General features: G+C 43.3%; 2 long non-coding RNA genes across 2 annotated transcripts in view; one reads left to right on the forward strand and one right to left on the reverse strand.

Moving 5' to 3' along the window:
- Positions 1-3,631: 3,631 nt before the first annotated feature.
- LOC128406803 (uncharacterized) overlaps positions 3,632-18,919 on the forward strand; it is a 75,052-nt gene continuing 59,764 nt past the window's right edge. The window contains exon 1 of the long non-coding RNA XR_008328636.1: positions 3,632-3,732. This is a non-coding gene — a long non-coding RNA (uncharacterized LOC128406803). The remainder of the gene's footprint in view (positions 3,733-18,919) is intronic.
- On the reverse strand, positions 6,565-9,110 carry LOC128406802 (uncharacterized). The gene is made up of 2 exons (XR_008328635.1): positions 8,874-9,110; positions 6,565-6,984 (listed from the first exon to the last, which is right to left on the reverse strand). It is a non-coding gene; the product is annotated as an uncharacterized LOC128406802 (long non-coding RNA).

Below are 18,919 nucleotides of genomic sequence, written 5' to 3' on the forward strand. Positions count from 1 at the left end.
TGTCTGCAGCCAAGTCGCCAATTGCTTCCGTGGATTCTTCGTGAACTCTGCTAGGTCTGGCTAAGGTCCTGCAACTAGACAGAAAGCTGCGAAACACCAATAGGTTTTGCCAATAGAAATGAATGTTAATGAGGACATTTAAAAAATGCAAACTGCTGCAGAAATGTGGAGAACCAAATTTAAGATTGAAAAAAAAGAGAAACAGAGAGAAATCAAAATTTACAAATTCATCAATTGCTTTTTATGAGTAGATATCCCCAGTCTGCCAGTAGGCTAGTATACCAACCCATAATTATATCTGCATACGAATGAGCACTCATTGTGGCATTCCAAGGTAGTGGCTTGTGCTCCTACTCAATAGTAAATGCCCTTGCTGCATGTCATTTGTTCTGTCTCCTGTTGCCCTTTTGTAACCATGTTTGTTATTGTTTCTATTATCAGTGAATTGTTTGTAATATTTGCAGTTACTTTAGAAAAGCTTTAGAGAAGCTGTGGTTGTGCAAGAAAAGTCTGGAAAGCAATTCATACCATCACCACCACCCCACACAGAGATATGGACATTTAGCAGTCCATCTGGATACACATTGACCTTTAGTAGGAAATGATGGAAATAGGGGTGGAAATGGGTCAGTAAGTAGCATTAAAAGAGTTTTGTTTTGAAGCTTATCACCCTCTAGTTCTAAAGTAATATGCTTTACCCTTTGCTCATTCTTACCTTTCTAAGTATGTACATTTCACCACAGTTATCTCAAGCTCTCCTTATTCACCCTACATGTTTATGCTTTCATTATTCACTATGGCCCTGTCCAGGCATTCAAAGCATCACATGGTTAAGATGTGTGCGAGTGGAGAGCTGGGGTGCAGCCTTGCGCTTTGCATTATCTCCCTTCTGCCTGGCCCAACCGTCCTTCATGAGTTGGAGAGTGAAGGTCTGCAGTACAGAGCCTCCTTGACCTATGTAGACTTCCCATGTGACGTAAAGCCCAAAGCAGCCTGGGTTCTACATTGCCCAGGAGTGCCTGCTATATATCTTCACCATCCAAGGTGTGATAAGTGATGGGTGTCGGTGATAAGGATAGGCATTGTTAGTCATGCTGGCCACATGACCCGGAAGCTGTACGCCGGCTCCCTCGGCCAGTAAAGCGAGATGAGCACCACAACCCCAGAGTCGGCCACGACTGGACCTAATGGTCAGGGGTCCCTTTACCTTTACCTTTATCCCTGCAGTAATCAGGGTGGTGGGGAGAACCAGGGCAAGCAAACATAAACTGAGAGAGAGTGCTTTCAGGCAACCTTTTCTTCTGGCTTCCTTTAAGGAATTGCACTCTGTATTCAGAACTCCCTGCCTCTTGTATCCCCTACATGCCAAGCCTGCAGTTGTTGGACATCCTGTAATGAACTGAATGATGGATTTTGTGGGTAAATTGTTTTGCTTGCTGAGTGACTGTCACTCTGTTGTGATGTATATTTACAGGGAACATGTTTGTTTGCCTACAGTGGGGGAGGAGAGGATAAAAGGAAAGAAATCAATTTATATGTGATGGCATAAGACTGCTAATTTTACTAAGTGAACTTAATAGTTCCTGTAAATTCTTCCTGACACCCATTTTGCCTCCTTCAAAAGCTGCTGGATTAAATTGATGGCAGCACACACCATGGAACCAAGCAGCACCATTCCCCCCTCCTGCTAGAAGCAAGACCATGAAAGGAGTTGAGCAAACTGTGATAAGTGTGCCAAACCTAGAAGCTACTGTGTAGGGGGTGGGACGGATCCCATTACTTTGCATATGACTCATATGTCCTTTGATAGGCTCTGGTCCTTGTCACTCAACCTCTTCAAACCCACATGGGGTCAAACTACACATTACACTGAATTAGGGATGGGCAAATCTACCAGTTTCAATATCATGAATCCTATGGAGATGTCCTTGGGGGTTTGGATGTGGAGGAATATGAAGAACTTGCCAAGTTGGAATTAGGGAACCCTAGGGAGGGTTTACAACAGGGTGAAGGTGACTCTGGGTCACAAGAGATCTCTGATCCCAGGGAGGAGCCAAGCACCTGGGAGGCATAGATCTGAACCCAGGGAAGGGACCCAGAAGACTGGTAGTGGTTAGTCCCACCATTCTCCTATCAGACTACTGCCTTCCAGCAAGGAGCTGACTTTGGCTCCTTCAGGGGAGATGGCTGAGGGCAAATCTGATATACAACCAGCCTCAACTCTGCCTTTGACACCACAAACACAGGAACACCAGCACTGGCACAAACATCCAGCCCACAAGAAGGAGTGTCTGTTTCCTTGCCAAGTCCAGGGACTCCAGTCGCTTGCCATGCCAATAGCTGTGACTTCTTTGCTCTTCAAAAAGCAGGTGAAGGGAATGTGTTGCTTGATGGATCCATGTCTTAACTCATGCTTAGCTCATGCCTTTAACCTCTCATGCACCTGATGATTCCTGTACCTCAGGATACAAACCTCAGGTTACAAACCTCAGGTTACAAACACCTTGGGTTACAAACACTTCAGGTTACAGACTCCACTAACCCAGAAGTAGTACCTCGGGTTAAGAACTTTGCCCCAGGATGAGAACAGAAATCGCACAGCAGCAACAGGAGGCCCCATTAACTAAAGTGGTACCTCAGGTTAAAAACGGTTAGAGGTTAAGAATGGACCTCTGGAATGAATTAAGTACGTAACCAGAGGTACCACTGTAATCTGTAACAGGCGTACCTCATGTGCCAATCTGACCTAAGGATTAAAGCCTTTGCCAGAACTGGAGTCATGATTTCAAATTATTCAACTGCAGGACATTTGCTGTCTCGTGTTTCCAGCCTAGGACAAATGGACCAGTGACAGGATTTCTAGGTTCTTTTTCATTTTGTTGTATTCCTAAATTTTCAGGTATGAAGTGGGTCTGAGGGAGAAGAAATAGATGGTGATTGTGTGTATCTGTGTTATCAACAATTGTCAGCTGTTTTTCCTTTTCCCGTTATACACTTCTCTAATTCTTATTGAGAAAACTGCGCAATATAGCTAGGGTATTTTAAAAAAGCTGAAGAACATTAAGACCCCTCAACAAAGTTTTAATCAATTTTTGGCTGAGTTAGATGTGTGTCAACTTATCCATTGTCTTTAAGACATCCACTATGTTCTTTCACCACCTGCCATCCTAGGGCGGTCAATTACCCTCACACCTTCTGCTGCCATTTAAATCATACATAGGATCAGTCCAGAGAAAGGAAAGTTTTGACAAGCCAAAGGCGTTCCAGGCTCTGTGGAACAACTAAAATGGGAAGAAAACTCATTATTTTTGTGAAAGCTGGCAACTGGTTCATAACCTACTGGGCCCTTATTTTTCTCTATGTCACTTTCCAAATAAGGGAAATTTGTAGAGAACCAGTATAATATATATTTTTTATCTTAATGAATACCAACCAAGGTGGTTCCAAATTGTGTGGGAATTTGAAATGCATTGGTTCTAGTTAAAATTTATTCCTTACAGCAGGTTGGTACTGGTTCCACCCAAAAGAACAACAGATACATCTCACCATTTTAGGCACTGCATATTAAAATGACAAATACATTGGTGCAACTGAGAGATCCAAGCGGGGTTTTTCTCTCTCTCAACAGAATCTGTTAACAATTGCTATGTTTAACTTGGCTTCGGCTTCTTCTAAAGACAATGAAATGGAAGATATTCATAAGAGATTGTGCAGAAAGAAAGTCGTTTCCAGGTGAGCTTAGCAACCTGTCAGATTGTGAGATTTCATATATAGATAAGTTATATGAGTCTGGCCTGGAGAATTATATGGGAGGAATCATAAGATGGGGAAGAGAGGCCTTTCAACCTTGCAATAGAAGGGCAGCATAATCATTAAGGCAAAAGGAAAATGGCATTCTTCATGTGGGAATTGAGGTGGGGGGGGCTGTCTCCAATCCCCAAAGGAAGTTTACCTGCCCAGACCCTATTGAGCCTATCAAATTTTAATGGGGATATGGTTTAAAAATAAGTTTGCTCACAGTTTCTCTTGCAGCTGATGAAGTGAGTTTCTGTATTTCATATAAATGTTATATGGTCCCTGGAGAGAGGCTGTAGATTAGTGATAGAGGACAAGTCTTGCATGCAGAAGGGCCCAGTTTCAATCCCTGGCTAGAAGGATCAAATAATAGATGAGTTGAAAGCCCTCTAAGCTGGGCTAATTAGACAAATAGCAGCTTGTTAACTTTCTTAAACTTACCGTATTTTTCGCCCTATAGGACGCACTTTTCCCCCTCCAAAAATGAAGGGGAAATGTGTGTGCGTCCTATGGGGCGAATGCAGGAATGTACACCGACCCCTCTCACTCTCCAGGCTTCAGGAGAGCCGCAGCGCCAGCCCCACAAGGTCAGGAGACAGCGGGGAGGCGGAACGCCGCCATCCCGCTGTCTCCCGATGTGGTTTGGAGGCTGACGGTGGGGAGATGCGTGCTTCTCCCCGCCGCCAGCCCCGCAAGCTCCGGGGACAGTGGGGAGGCGCAGTGCGTCTTCCCGCTGTCCGCGGACCTGGTCTGCAGGCGGGCAGCGGGGAGAAGAGCGCTTCTCCCCGCTGCCTGCCCCGCAAGCTCCGGGGACAGCTGGGAGGCGCAGCGCGTCTTCCCGCTGTCCCCGGACCTGGTCTGCAGGCGGGCAGCGGGGAGAAGAGCGCTTCTCCCCGCTCCCTGCCCCACAAGCTCCGGGGACAGCTGGGAGGCGCAGCGCGTCTTCCCGCTGTCCCCGGACCTGGTCTGCAGGCGGGCGGCGGGGAGAAGAGCGCTTCTCCCCACTGCCTGCCCCGCAAGCTCCGGGGACAGCTGGGAGGCGCAGTGCGTCTTCCCGCTGTCCGCGGACCTGTTCTGCAGGCGGGCGGTGGGGAGAAGAGCGCTTCTCCCCGCTGCCTGCCCCACAAGCTCCGGGGACAGCCGGCCCCACAAGCGCCTGGGGGGGGAAATAAATTTTTTCCCCTTTATTTCCCCCCCAAAAAACTTGGTGCGTCCTATGGGCCAGTGCGTCCTATGGGGCGAAAAATACGGTACATTGTTTCTCTGAAATGCGACCTGTTCCCTGCACAAGCCCAGGTAGATAGACAGAACTGGGGGTCTAATGCATAGATAAGCTAGGAGGACAGGTTTGGATTTTTTAGCCACTAGGGGATGTTCTGGAAGAAGTCAGGCCTGTGCAAAACATGACCTGCACCAAAACATGACCTGACTGCTTCAGCTTAATAGAGAAGAGGTTTCAATGTGGCTTTTAAACTCACTGCTAAGGAGAAAGCAACGGGAGCTAGGGATAAGGATGGGTAGGTATGCCAATTTTAGTTTCTTTTAGCTTTTTGTTTTTTGGGTCCTGAGTTCAGTTCTCCACATTTTCATATCAGTTTGCAGTTGCCATTTTTAATTCCTCATGGAAATTCTTCAGCATTTTAGTGCAAATTTAACCCAATATTCACATTTCTACATGCAATTTTGCTTAATATACACATTTTTTGCATTGCAATTTTCACTACTATATGAATTGTTATGAACATTTAACTCCAGCATATGCATTTTATTTATTTATTTATTTGTATACATTACCTGTCTGGAAACTGAATTTTGAATGATGGCTGCGTCAGTTTTTGTATCATTCTGGAAAGTGCAAATTAGGTAATGTAATTAAGTAAGTTTGCCTTTAGATGTGAGCTGAGGATGTGATTTAGTCTGGACTGAGGCTGCAAATGTTTCTGATCATCCAAATGGAGATGGATGTGGCAGGGATGTGCTTCTCAACAATTAGTTCTGTGTCTGTTCATTTCCATTCGTCTAGTGACGAGTGCCTGGCGTGCTCTGGTCCATGGGGTCACGAAGAGTCGGACACAACTAAACGACTGAACAACAACAACAGTGATCCCTCGTGGGTGGAAGGATGTGTCATGTTGTTCCTTGGATCTATAGTTTTTAAAAGTTATGTTTATTGCCATTTGGGGGGGGGGGACAACACTGACTCATAAAATGCATGCCACCAGGGGTGATGTGGACCCTTCCATCTTTGCTTCTGCTTGGGAGCTGTTTGTGATTTATATGACCAAACTATCTCGGGGTTGGCACATTCCCACTAAATACGAGTTTATTTGGCAACATTCATGAATATTTGGCATGTCTGGTAGAAGGAAGAATCTTGTATTGCACTAAGGAATATATTTTAAGGCATTCATTCTTTTTAAGCTTTTTACAAATATTTTGATTATCTTATTATCTTGCAATTTTATTTTTCCTGCTGTTAAGTACAGACAGGGTGAAACTACAGCACTGGCAGCTAACTACAATGAGCTCTTCGGAATTTTCTCTCTCTATTAAGGCCACTTACTATTAAGGAAAGAGCTGGTGCTGTGATTGCAATAACTTGTATGTGATATTTTATATGTATGTATTGTATCCTTATCTGTATATATTTTAATTCTACTATAAATGTCTTGCCTTCCATTCTGTATTACTTCTTCAAATCTTGGAACCCCCTTCTTTTCTCAACTAATAAAACCTGCTATTTAAAAAAAAACACCCCAATGCCATCTGTTTTTGGGGAAACGTAATAATTTTAAATATTTATAATTTGCAGTTCTGAAAACTGGCATGCTTTGACTAACTCTTAAGAACATAAGAAAAGGCTGTTAGATCAAGCCAGTGGTCCATGTAGTCCAGAATCCTGTTCTCACAGTGGCAACCAGATCCCTTTAGGAAGCCTGCAAGCACGGTATGTGCGCAACAGCACTCTGCGCATCTGTGAGTCCCAGAAACTGGGATTCAGAGGCATACGGTTTCTGCCAGTGGAGGTAGAACTTGGCCACCATGGCTAGCAGCTGTTGATAGCCTTGTTTGTTCTCCATGAATTTGTTCAATCCTCTTTTAAAGCCACCGAAGTTGGTGGGCATCACTGCCTTCTGTGGAAGGGAGTTCCAGAGTTCAACTGTGAAGAAGTGCTTTCTTTTGTCTGTCCTAGTGTTATGAGAGAGACAGAGAGAGAGAGAGAGAGAGAGAGAGAAAGAATTTTTATCCATTTCTCGATGCCATCCATCCTTTTAAAAACTTCTGTCACATGTCCTCTTACCTAGGTAAAGTAAAGGGACCCCTGACCATTAGGTCCAGTCGTGGCCGACTCTGGGGTTGCAGCGCTCATCTCGCTTTATTGGCCGAGGGAGCCGGCATACAGCTTCCGGGTCATGTGGCCAGCATGACTAAGCCACTTCTGGCGAACCAGAGCAGCGCGCGAAAACACCGTTTACCTTCCCACCAGAGCGGTACCTATTTATCTACATGCACTTTGACATGCTTTTGAACTGCTAGGTTGGCAGGAGCAGGGACTGAGCAACGGGAGCTCACCCCGTCGCGGGGATTCGAACCGCCGACCTTCTGATCAGCAAGTCCTAGCCTCTGTGGTTTAACCCACAGCGCCACCTGTGTCCCTTCTTACCTACTACCTACTACCTATTTCCCTAAACTAAAAAGTCCCAGATGCTGCAATCTTTCCTCATTGGGGAGTCACTCCATCCTCTTGACCATTTACCATTTACAGAACCTTTTCCAACTCTGCAATATCCTTTTTGAGGTGAGTTGACCAGAACTGTACACAGCATTCCAAATGCAATTGCACCAGAGTTTTGTATAACACCATTATGATATTGGCAGATTTATTTTCAGTTCCTTTGCTAACGATCCCTCGCATGGAATTTGCCTTTTTCACAGCTGCCACACACTGGGTTTTGAATTGTCTTAATTGGTATTTCTTTGTGATTTATATTGTAATGGCCATTGGCTATAAACAATAAAGATCTGACGGACTGACATTTGGAGTGGGTTGACAAATATAGGTGTTTACATGCTAAAGCTAGAAGCCTACAAGCCAAAATGTGGGTGTTGGAATGCTTGGGCTTAAATAAGATAAATATCAGGGGTGTGCAGCAGCCAGAAGATTCATATTGTATCTGTAGCATTTGGAAGTAGCCCGAGCTGTTTTGGATTTGCTCTGTGACATTCCAATTCAGTTTGTTATTTGAATCTGATCTGTTTACTCTGGCAATGCCAGACTGGTGACTTAATGCTGGGAACATAGCAATGCCACTCCCCACCTGATCAAAATGAGCATTCATGTGTAGGAAAGTGACCTTGTAGCCAAAAAGAAAATCAAGGAGGCAATCAAGGACGAAGTATACATTTGTTGTAATGGCTGGTGTTGTTTTGTTGTCGTTTAGTTGTGTCCAACTCTTCGTGGCCCCATGGGACCAGAGCACACCAGGCACTTCTGTCTTCCACTGCCTCCCGCAGCTTGGTCAAACTCATGCTGGTTGCTTCAAGAACACCATCCAACCATCTCATCCTCTGTCGTCCCCTTCTCCTTGTGCCCTCAATCTTTCCCAACATCAGGGTCTTTTCCAGAGAGTCTTCTCTTCTCATGAGGTGGCCAAAGTATTGGAGCCTCAGCTTCAGGATCTGTCCTTCCAGTGAGCACTCAGGGCTGATTTCCTTAAGAATGGAGAGGTTTGATCTTCTTGAAGTCCATGGGACTCTCAAGAGTCTCCTATAGCACCATAGTTCAAAAGCATTCATTCTTCTGCGATCAGCCTTCTTTATGGTCCAGCTCTCACTTCCATACATCACTACTGAGAAAACCATAGCTTTAACTATACGGACCTTTGTCAGCAAGGTGATATCTCTGCTTTTTAAGATGCTATCTAGGTTTGTCATTGCTTTTCTCCCAAGAAGCGGTTGTCTTTTAATTTTGTGACTGCTGTCACCATCTGCAGTGATCATGGAAGCCAAGAAAGTAAAATCTCTTAAAATGTAAAATGTAAAATCTCTTTAAAAGTAAAATGGCTGGTGTTAGTTACCTTCAAATATATTCAATAAATGCATGCTCCAGTTTCAGCAAATGTCTAAAGTGCTCTGCCTGAACACAGTTGACCAAGGAACCAACCAGATGGATGGACTCGGCCTGAAGTGTTGGCCCAGACCTGGTGTGAGGCATGTTGTTGGATCAGTGGTCACAGTGCTATCAAATGAAAAATGAAATTTCTCAGAAATGAGAAGTTGAGTAAAATGGAAGTTAAAAGGCAAAGCTTAAGGAATTCCTGAAAAACCAAAGTAATAGAAACTTGGCTAGAATATATACCACAGATCAGGAAAGTTACCACCTGATCCCAAAAGCTACGACCACCAACTAACATAGCAATCCTAACTAAAGAAAGTGGAAGTACCTCACACCAATGTAAGTTTCCCCATTCTAAATGCTGCTCAGGAGTCTCTGGGTAGGGCTACTCCTGTCTGAGCCAGCAGGTGATTATGGGTGGTTGGTTTGATGATTGGGTCATAGGTCACATGACTGAGCTGAATGGGGTTTGAAATAGGTGTAAGTACCTCCTTGCCCCATCTCACCCTCACCACTCCCCCCAAAATACCTCTTTGCAGAGGTGACTTATGCTGATGTAAGTTTTGCATGAGCCCCAGTTGAGCTGGAGTGAGGGATTTATGCCAGCTGAACCCTATACCTTCCAAGTGCCCAGGGAAAAAAGGGACACCCCACCTTTTCATGCTTGCACTGTGCACTCACCCTGACAAAAGTTCTTTTTGGGGGTTGTGATCTTTCATGGTAACCCAAAAACACATGGCCCCCAACAACTTTTTGCAATGGAAAAAGTTGGACAGTATGGAACCCTGGCTCAGCCATGTAAGCTCAGGATCCAATGAATCTAAATTTTCTCATCCCAACATATTTTGGGTTTGGATTGCACTGTTAAGATTGCTTGAAAAGAGAATGAAACTAATACCCTTCCACTGATAGCTTCTAATCGTGATGTCTATATGCTATGCACATGTTTCAGAAGTACAATGGTTGGCCATTGTAGGACAAAGAATACTGGACTGGATAGGGGCCTTTGCATGGATCCAGCAGAGCTCTTCTTATAATCCAAGAGCGCTATGCCTTCATCCTATTGACCTGGTCCATCCTCTAGGCCAGGGGTTGCCAACTCCCAAGAGACCGCATTCTACTGACAAAATTAGAAACTGACAGTGATCTACCCCCTTTTTGGGGGCTCAGGTAAAAGTTGTTGAGCTTTTTTGAAGGAGGAAGAAAGCCCCAATTTTTGACAATTCAAGCCTAAGCTCAAGGGGAAAGGGGGAACAACAACTCACCAACAGCCGCACTGAGTAAACTCCGTCTTCCATTCTGCAAATAGTGCAACAATGGAGGGCAGGGTGAGAAGGCAGGGCTGGATTCTATTTTATCAATGCTAAGGAAAGGGACCCAGCGATCAACTTCAGTCTTCCAAAACCTCCCGGGGATCAACCAGTAGATCGCGATCACCCTCTTGCACATCCCTGCTCTAGGTCATCAAACTTCTAAAATTTGAAGCCCAATTTTGAAAACCCTGACTCATTCTTCATCTTATTAGCATTTCTGTCTTGCAACCAGAGCGAGCCCATGCAGAGATGTCTATGCCAATATTTTGATTGTTAGGAATCCAATGACTTTGATAATTGAGGGTAGTTATTGAGTTTATCCCAAATAGCCTTCTGCAGTGTATGTAAGGAATTTAATTCTGTGTTTAATTTAATTGTCAAATGGAATCCATGGTTGTTGTGGTTTAAAGCATTTATTAGCACTTAAGGATGGGGGAGCTGATGGTATTGATCCTTTGTACTTAAAATAGCTGAAATGATCAATTTTGGGTTGTAAACCTGAGATATTTCAATGCATTACCTTAATACTCTTTAAGCATGGCCAATTGTCAATCTCATTAACCCACAGAATGAAGTCATTTCTTACAAACAAAGCATTGATTGGTATTATATAAGAATGTTTGTCAAATCAAAATTCCCCTTTTGTGCTTAACCTCTCCTACAAGGCAATCCCTTACATTATCTCTCATTCTCTCAGATTCATTGATTTTGTTTCTTGACCCAACCTTATGACACAAGCAGCATCCCAGCAGAATTTGCATTTTAAGGATATCTTTTTTGGTGACAGTGCAAAATAGGACTCAGAAGATTAGAGATTTTCAGAAATGTAATTTTCACTCCAGATTTTCATCCCCACCTTTTATTTTTAGAAACTTTCATTGCCTGCTTGAAACTAATATTTAATTTTGAACTAAATATATAGAAATATGTATGGTCTATATAGGCTATAAATAATAATTATTTTCAGAAGTACCAAAGAAAGAAAGAAAATCATCTTATGGAGTGACTACAAAAACTTCTTAATAAAGACTGAACATGTGGAGGGCCACCGAATGCTGGCTGTTGATGGCAGTGGGGAAAGAAAATTGGGGAGATGAAAAGGGAGTGTCCTGAAGACAAACACTCCAGACTTCAAGATTTTGTTGCAGGTCACACATGTAGCTTTCAAATAAGTGTAGTAACCTGTTTGGTAACTCAGTGCTGGTTTTACTGATCTGCTTGGCTGGTAGGTGTGTCAGAGAGTCAGAGCAGGGGGCTATTTTTGCATTGCTGTTAAAATTGTTTTATTAATGGGCATCTCCACAGTCCCAAAACATGCCCCGCAAGCAGAACCTCCTGCTGAGGTTTCCTAGAGTTGAAGGAGGTATGCAGCATCCCAGCCAACCATGGTGAGTTCCAACAGACTAGTCCTACTTGTTACAATGACAGACCAAAGTGGGTGACAACAAAACCAAGCTCTTCTTGACTGAAGTCACTGTAGTCCTCCAAAGGAAATGACTCCTCTAAAGTGATCATCCATAGTGAGATTTATTCAGTCCTTGGCTTTCCTGGGTCCGACAGACTTTATGCTGCAGATCTTGGAGCTACCCTGATGGCTAGCATGCTCCCAGGTTGCTGGCAACTTGGGGATGGGCTGTGGTTCAGTGGTGGAGCATCTGCTTTGTATGCAGAAGATCCCAGATTCAATTCCCAGCATCTCCAGGAATGGTTGGGAGAGACCGCTATCTGAAACCCTATCTGAGACCCACCAAAGTCAGTGCAGAGAATGCTGAGCCAAATGGACCACTTGATTCAATATAAGACAACCCCATGTTTCTAGCTATGTCACCAGTCTCAATGTGGTCCAGCACAGAGCCTCTAGGCTTGTGCAATCTTCCTATCCTATAGCTGAAGCCTCTTCCAGTTTTCTGGCTTTCTGTAGCTGCAATTTTCTGGGCAGCAATCTGGAAGTGTCATCATCTCCCCCAACTCTCACACCAGCTGCCCTTTTTTCTAGCATCTACTTGCTGGTTTGTGCCCTGGTTGCATTGCAGCCAATTTCAACCTAGGCAGAGAGCCAGGGACAAAGGTATAGCACAGCTCAGCAGGCATCCAGCATGGGCACCCCCAAGGTGGGCACATGTGGAAGACTAGAGAACCTGGCTACAGATGCCATAGTCTTCCCGGAGGATGGTCTGATGGGAAGACAGCATAAAAATGTTTCAGTAAATTAAATAAAGCATAAATGTTCTGCTGCAGTCTGTATCCATATAAGAAAAAGAATCATGTGCTGGTACAGGTGGTTCAGTAAATCTGAGCCTAGGCTTTGCACATGAAAACATTTCTGGTACTGAATTTGATCCTCAGTCGCCCCCACTAACCTCTGGTTTTTCCCTGCAAGTCCTCTCCCAGTGTTCTGTGGCTTGGAGGTTTTTAACTGTAGAAGTGCTTCTTCTGTGATTAATGACACATGTATAATTGGTGACACACACTGTACCCTTCTGGGAAGAGTGGGAAATGGTTTTTCCCTTACTATGATGGTTTCATTCAGGGAGAGAGGCAAAGTACATCATTTTGAGGTTTGCTTTCATGCACTAAATGAAAAGGCAAGAATCCTAGGAGAGTAAAGTGTGGGTTCACTTTGGCCAACACTGTGCTCTAAAGTTTAATTGCTGCAAGGTTTTCTGTTAAACTGGTTGTGTTAGTTCTCTAACCCTCCAGAATGAAATGTATTTGTGGGGAGGGTAAGCAAGTTTGCTTGCAACAAGTTTGTTTACATATCTTTTACTGATATTACTGATTCACATTAATTTAGTGAGTAGGGTGGAAGGGGAAGAACCTGTTTTGGGGAGAAAAAATGTAAAGTGGAAAAGGAAGAGTAATGGTATGGATTTATTTACTTTTGGGTGCTGGATTCCTTCATGTGACAGACGTGGGGCCATTGGGTATTGTAATGAGATGGTGGGGTGGGGTTAGAATGGTCTACCAATTATCCCCTGTCCAATTTGGTGACTGATTGTAAAAAAAAATGCAACAAATGGAGATAGCAAGCAGATTCCCTTTTGCTGGGCAGATGGACCTTCACATAATAAAGACATGGCCAAGTATAAGTGATTTGTGATTGAAGATTCTTCTGGAAGATAGTCTGTCTTCCTCCCTTCCTTCCCTTGGCAAGATGTGATGTCATCAAATAGTCACTGTGTGAAAGAGAACAAGTCCATGTTTTAAAGACCCATGGCTGAGCATTTTCTCTTTTTTTGCGTTGCCACTTTCCCCATGAAAACATGCTCTTTAACTCTGAATCAGAACAAATGGCAATTCAGGTTTTTCATGGATTGCTGTTTGCTCCTATTTAGCACTAAAGACTGGGTTTTCATTTCATTTCACTTTTAATTTATATACCACATTTCTATATTACTGTACACAATATTACTATTTACAAGCCGAAGAAACAACAAAATATATAACTTTCATGCGGAAAGCACTGGTGGAGGGGCGGAATACTCAGACATGTTCACTCTAAAGAGTAAACATGATAAAACATTACATGCAAAAAGCATAAGCAGTCTCCAGTGATGTCACTCAAAGGAAACTAACCTAGAATCAGTGGTAGAACCACTGAAAGCCACAATTGCTCAGAGATCGCACCTGCAGAAACCTCTGCAGTTGTCCTTACTTATTGGTGAACTGACAGTAGTAGGGTGGGAGACAGGCATGCTTGGGTGGATTGGGGGAGGTGTTGGTTCTGCTGAGTCCAAAACCCACCCATTTCCCCATGTCCCCAAAATGGGGAGCATCCTTGGCTCAGTAGTAGATGATTTGCTTTGCATGTAGAAAGTCACAGGTTCAATCCGCAGCATAATCAGGTATGGCTGGGATTTGTCCCCTGTCTGAAACTCTAGAGAGCCCTTCTCAGTCAGTGTACATAATACTGAGCTAGATAAGCCAGTAGTTTAATGTGGTATAAGGCAGCTTCCTTTAGGATAGGAGAATACGCCAGACTTGTACCTGGCATACTGATTTTCCCTCCCCATTAGGAAAACATGGAGGGGGAGAAAAACTAGACCCCCAAAATTAGTAATGCCCAATCGCCAACTTCTGCCCAATCAGGCTTTGGATTTAGCAGTTCCTTCACCTGGAATTCTCCATCCCCCGTGGCCTCTGGGTGCTCCACCTGATGTTGCCATTAGGCCTGGTCTTCTGAAATAAGGATGGGAGAGAAGTCTAAAGTTGTGATTCTTTACTTATAGAATACTTTCCCCAGTGGGGTCTTCCTGACACCATCATTAACATCCTCTCTGTACCAAGGGGAAACATATCTCTTCTCCCAAGCATTTGATAGATTGTGATAATCCTGTTTTCTACAGAGGGTATGTTTTTGCTGCTGTTTTATTGGGGTTGGTTTGTTTGTTTTTAATAGGTGATGATTATAAACAATGCTGTGTTCTTTTTCTGATTTTATGCTTTATGGCCACTGTAAGGAATCAAAGGCCTGTAGGCCAAACTTGGCTGTTTTCCCCAATACACACCCACCTGCCTCACAGCTAATATTTGACATTATCTATATGGTACAGGTAGAGATGCAGCTGTACAACTAGCCTTAAAATGTGCTCCTTGTTGAGGATTAGCAGGGAAAAGCAGGTTTCTAGTCCATTAACCAAACAAAACTCTATCAGCTGATAGAGCCAGAACCTGGTGGATCAACTGTGCATTGTACTTTGAAGCCTATTGAGTTACTGACTTCCGGTTAGAAGATGGCGCCTGAAGCAAGTCTCAGCACAGTGAGTAGGAACTCTTAAAAAAATAATAAGGGGAAAAGATACACTCCCGGAAAACAAGCTTATATCCCAGCCAGATAAGGACTCCGGGAGTCGCCAGATGACACTTTAAACATCCTCCCTTCCTTTGAGGCTCTTCTAAAGCCCCTTTGAAATCCCGCTGAAGCCATCCAAAACTCCTTGAGGTTATCTAAAACTATTTGAGGCTAATTACAATGCTCCAAGTTTCTTTCAAACAAAGCCCTCAAATATACGGACGGGACAAAGTAACCCAAATCTAGTCCGGGGATGGTTCTCACAAGACAGAGTTATAAAGAACTGGGAATTTCTCTTACACAAGCTGCAGAACCTCCCCCCACCCCCAAGGAAAAAGCAGGCCAAAATCTTACACTATTGAAGTCTATCTGTCTATTTATATTCTTAGGGTTGATCCCGGTCTTACTGGACTGATAATTCTTCCCTTCTGTATTTCACAGATATGTGCTTTATGTATATATTGTAACGACTACTGGCTATGAATAACAATGTAATTTAACCCTGACTAAGATTCTGATAAGGATCTGACCCACAGATCGAAAAAGGCTCCTTCACCCCCCCCCCCCGCTTTATGCTCTTAAAACTTTGTAAGGCACTTGAAGACTCCTTATGCGTCAAGCAACTAATAAATCGAATGGATGTGTAGGTGGTGATGATGATAATATGGAACAAGCATACAAGCAAAAGGTAGAAGCACAAAATACAGTTCAGTGGGGATTTCTCCTAAGCAATCAGAAAGGCACTTCCTGAAGGTGATAGCCAGACAGGTATTTTCATCCATAACATCCTTGCTGCTCCATTTGGGAGAAGGAAGATGCATCAGAATTTTTTGCCCCTTGTACAAAGCAAGAGATTTAACTCAAGCATGAGTCCACTGTGAGGGGAAAATATTTTTACCTTAGCCCATATAATTCCAGCCTTGCTTCCCCACATCCCTTAAGTGTCTCTCCCTTGATTAGATCTTGCCCTATTTTGCAGCAGAGCTTGGTGGGGTACTCACCAGGCACCAATCTATTGGAAAGCTGTAGCTAATAGACGAAAGAGAAATGAAAAGAAATCCTTGTATTCAGCCAAATAGTCTGGAGCAGGGTGTCAGGCTCCCGCTGAGGTGAAGGCAGAATTGGTTTCTCTTTTTTTCCCCTCCCCTATTCAGCACCACAGATGAAATTCCATTGACACACAGCTAATTTTGCAGCCTGCCCAACATATCAACGAAGATGCATGGCAGAAAGCTACATCTTAAGACAACTGGAGCTGCGTTCACATGACAGTGTCTTCCATATTCCTAACTATTAATTCCCACATTACATTTGAGCCTTAACCTGATGTAAAAGACACTTCCAGAAATGTTGTGTTATGTAGCACAAGTTTAATACTCATTTCCATGTTATTTGCTTCCAGGAAAAGAAACAATTTTCATGGAATAATAACATGGAAGTGAAGCCAGCTATATTCCGCTATATTTCTGGAAGTGGCTTTTACATCAGGCGAAAGCTCAAATATAATGTGGAAACCAACTGCTTTAGTCTAAGTTAGGGGAATGCTGGGGAAACAGAATAAACTGCCATGTGAAAATGGAAAATGGTGAAAACAGGAAGCAGGAAAAAGTGGAATAAATGAAAAACAGAAAAGGGAATAAACTGTCATGTGAATGCAGTCTGGGGACAAGACTTGTCTTTTGTCTTCCATCTTACTTTAAGAACAGTTCTGTGCACCTGCACACAAGTGATTCCTTTTTTTTCCAGCTCTTTCATTATTTTAGATTATTTGTTTGTTTCAGGATTTATAAACCACTCTTCATTCAGAAAATAGCAGAACAGTTTACAGAAATGGGAATAGTGGAAGCTGCCTTTATACTAAGAATACTTATCAATCTAGCTTAATGTTTTCCACATTGAATGGCAGTGGCTCTCCAGGGTTTCAAGCAAGGAATCTTCCCCAGCCCTACCTAGAGGTGCCAAGGATTGAACCTTAGACCTTCTGCATGTAAAGCAGATGCCACTGAGCTATGGCTTTGAGTTTGTTGTCATCCCTAAGCACCGTCAACCTAACATTGTAACCGATGTAAAATTGTGAGTGAGTTCTCTCTTTGAATTGGCTCAGTATCTCATGAGTCTTTGTCAAGCATTCCCCTAAGTTTTCATAGAATAACAAGTGTTGTTGTTGTTTGTTGTTAGTATTATTAGTATTATTGCCCCACCCTTTTCCATAACAGGACTCAAAGTGGCTTTCATTAAAAAAAAAAATGAGAACCACTAAACGCAGAAGGGGGGAAATCATTAAAAAACAATTCAAACAAGCAAAACTACAGCGGACGCTGGGGTTGCGAATGTGGTCCATGCGGGATGCACATTCGCAACCCGCAGCGTTCGCAACCCACGTCTGCACATGTGCGGGTTGTGATTTGGCGCTTCTGCACATGAACAAAGCGCAATTTAGTGCTTCTGCGCATGCGTGACCGCCAAAACCTGGAAGTAACCAGTTCCGGTACTTCCAGGTTTCGGCGGTCCGTAACCCAAAAAAACACAACCTGAATCGTCTGTAACCCGAGGTATGACTGTATATTCTTTAGCTCAGTCAGTAGAGCACCAGACTCTTAATCTCAGGGTTGTGGATTCAAGCCCCATGTTAGGTGAGAGATTCCTGCACTGCAGGGGGTTGGGCTAGATGGCCCTTGGGATCCCTTCCAATTCTACAATTCTGTGATTCCATGTAAGATGATGATGATGATAATGATTATATAAAATGATAACGAGCTTCTTCAAAGTGGTGAGCAGATTTCTTTTCAGATACTTGAAGGCAAAATAAGTAAATAACATTCTGGAATGATTTGGACTCCTGGGGTAGCGGTTGTGTCTGTGATGCCACAGTTTTAACAAACACACACACCTACTCAGAAGGTATAGCATTGCTGCAGATATGCAGTGGGATTAGGGCTGGGGAAGAAATTCAATTCAGCTTGCATTTCAAGGTGAAGTTACCTAATACACATTTTTAGAAGCAATACACGTATTAAAAGACAGCCATCCTTCAAAATGTGCATTGCACTTCTCTAAATTTTACAATGCAGTTCTGCAGCCAAGTAATGTGTGCAAAACAAATGCATATGCTGTGGTAAACAATGCATAAACATCCATATATTAGTGGGGGGGTGAAGCATTAAAGCTTGCCCTTAAATAAATGAATGTGAAATGTACACACATGATCCACCTATTCACTCTAGCAACAAAAATAAGGGACTGCTTTATATGCCCCAGTGTTTCAAATAGGATTTTCTCCCAGTGCTGCCTGTAAATGCCAGGGATTGAGGGTGACTCTTCAGGGTTCCAGCAGGGGTCCTTTCAAGCCCTACCTGGAGATGCCTTCTACATTCAGAGCAGTTGCTGAACCACAGAGCAGTGCTGTCTTTAGCATATGCACCGCCGGGGTGCAAAGATCCGCCCAGCACCCCCAAATTTAGTTTAGCCCCCAAAGTAACTTTTATTAGGCTTATGTCAGACCCCACGCTTACGCCTTATCTCTTGTTTATGAAAGAAGTGAGGAAAGAGAAGCAAACTTTTTTATTTGCTCATTTATTTGCAATACACTTATACTTAAGTATACAACACCACCACACTTAAACTTATAAGTATTGTTTAGGCACCTACTTAGGAGAAACATCAGTCGTGTCAAAGGCGCCACTGACTCCGCTGCCGCATAGCAGCTCAATACAATACATAACATAATATTTTGATGTAAGAGTTAATTTCATGTGCACAGCACCGTTGTGAATGACAAGCGCCATCGTTGAGTCTGACAAGCACCACCACTAGCGCAAAGTTGAAAGTCCTTTAGTGAAACTGTAGGTATACATTTCAGTAATACCTAGGTATATATGTATTTTGTTTTTCTAGCTTGATCAA

The sequence above is a fragment of the Podarcis raffonei genome, chromosome Z (genome assembly GCF_027172205.1).
Source record: "Podarcis raffonei isolate rPodRaf1 chromosome Z, rPodRaf1.pri, whole genome shotgun sequence".
In the NCBI taxonomy this organism is placed as follows: domain Eukaryota; kingdom Metazoa; phylum Chordata; class Lepidosauria; order Squamata; family Lacertidae; genus Podarcis; species Podarcis raffonei.